This window comes from Xyrauchen texanus, chromosome 29 (assembly GCF_025860055.1).
Source record: "Xyrauchen texanus isolate HMW12.3.18 chromosome 29, RBS_HiC_50CHRs, whole genome shotgun sequence".
In the NCBI taxonomy this organism is placed as follows: domain Eukaryota; kingdom Metazoa; phylum Chordata; class Actinopteri; order Cypriniformes; family Catostomidae; genus Xyrauchen; species Xyrauchen texanus.
Window position 1 is genome coordinate 27,742,222 of NC_068304.1, and position 2,393 is coordinate 27,744,614.

The window sequence follows — 2,393 nt, forward strand, 5'->3', positions numbered from 1 at the left end:
TGCTCCTGGTGCTTATACACACACACTCTCTTTCTCCTTCACTCTCTCTATCTCGCTCTCTCACTTCACACTCACTCTGCTAAAGAGTGAGTAGTTGCTCTTTTAATCCTGTTAATGCTGGGTATTTATACCACCAATGCTCTTCTAAGTCCCACTGGCGAGACTTTCAAACTACAGCAGCGAAGAGGCTCCTCTCATCTCCCTCTCCTCTTCTCTTGCCACATCTCTCTTTCCATCCTCCACTATCTTTTGCTACACTCCACCCCCCTCTTTACCCCCACTCTCCTCGGCTCTTCTCGGTATAGCATCGCTGAATCACAGGGTCCTAGAGCCTGAAAGTATAATTGTGTACAGTGCATCCCTGCTAAAGAATATCCATCAATATGTTGCAAGCTCTCTCTCTCTCTCTCTCTCTCTTCATCCTGGCTGCCTTTTTTGCTCTCTTTGCCTGTGGGTGTTTCAGAACTGTTGGCATGTTGGCATGAGGTTGTTTTGCAAGTATGTGGAGTGTTGTTTTCGATCAAGCTACAGCTGAGCCACACTTGTTAGGTATATAAGGGAACTAAATGTAAAAGTTCAACCAACAAATATTGAAAAAACAAACCCTACTGGTCAATCACAATTTTCTTTCCGTAATGTGGCATATTTTTGAGTGAAAACATTTGAATGAATTGATTGGACACACGAAGGACTTGATTGGATCATGCAATAGTCTCTGTTTTACAGGTAGTTGGTGAGGATGGGTTGAAAAACAAGAGGGTTTGGTGACATCATCTGAAAAGGAAAGCTGCTTGAGGCGGAGCAAGCTATTACATTTAGTCAAAATATTGCGAAGATTTATTTTATTCAAAAAAATAATATTATTTGACATCACTGAATCAAGCTGACCACATGACAAAAAACGATTTCCTTGGGTTAAATCAGGTCAAAATAGCACCGTAAAGTAACCACTTTTTACAATGTAAAAAGCTGGAAGAGTTGTTGACTAGTTTCATGGTGAAAAGTCCACAGTGGCACCCTAAGCAAGTTGTATTTTTAGCAGTAAATTATTTAATACAGTGAAGAGTAAAGCATATTTTATGTGGAGTAAAAATTTAATCTTAGAGGGAAAATACAACCTCTTATTCACACTCAGCATTGTTAATGTGAACGCAAATACTTCCTGGTTTCTCTGAGAAGGTTGTGCATGCTTTTGTGTCTTCTCGATTGAACTATTGTAATGCTTTGTATCTGGGTGTGAGTCAGGCCTCTCTCTCTCGCCTGCAGCTGGTCCAGAATTCAGCTGCTAGGCTTTTAACTGGAACCAGGAAAAGAGACCATATCACACCAGTTTTGATTTCACTACATTGGTTACGATCCAATACAGAATCCAGTACAAAGTGTTGATGTATGTATTTAAGGCTCTTCATGGTCTTGCACCTGAGTACATCTCTGCTTTAATAAGTTTGAATCAACCTTCAAGGTCTCTCCGCTCTGGTGATCAGCTGTGTCTGTCAGTTTCTCGATCTCGCCTAAAAACTAAAGGTGATAGAGCTTTTGCGGTGGCAGCCCCTAGACTTTGGAATGAGCTTCCATTGGTCATAAAATCATCTCCATCTCTATTCTCTTTCCAGAGGGCCTTAAAAACATATTTATTTTCCCTAGCTTTTAATTAATTTCATTATAAATTGTACTAGGTCAATTTTATCTTATTCTTGTTTTATTGGTTTTAAATGTTTTTTGCATTCTTAAGCTGTATTTATGTGATTTTATTTATTTTTTGTAACTCCATGTACAGCATTTTGGTACCAAGTGTGGTTTTTGAAAGTGCTCTATAAATAAAATTGAGTTGAGTTGAGTTGAGAACAGAAGCTGTCTCTGAGGCTGCTCACACCTTTTGCTATCAGCAGCACCACAATAAAAGGTAAATACATCTGAATGGGTGCAAAAATGTCTGATGACATACAACACTAGTCAGTAATTTGGCACAACAGGGTTGATTTCAGGGTACATGAACATTTAGCTAAGCGTGTCGATTTCCCCCCATTTTCATGTTGGTTCATGATGACTTTAAGTAAACAGCATTGTCCTGTTATTATTGTGGGTTCCATCCAGACAGAACTGTTGAATCCATGGCAGTAAGCCCTTCATGTAATTTTCTCCCCTCTGACCCAATTCTGGCCACTGTTTTTGTGGATTTTAGATTCCTGTTCAATACAGAGAAAGAAAAGGCAGGAGAAAAACATACTGTGCTGTCCTGGATTTTAAAATTAATACAACAGATTTCAGGAGACCCAGCCTGGGATAAACCCGAGTACAGGGGATGGACATTAGTAATCAATAAAAATCCTCAAAGCTTATGAAGCCTTTTGTATGAAGTTTTCTCTCTCTCTCTCTCTCTCTCTCTCTCTCTC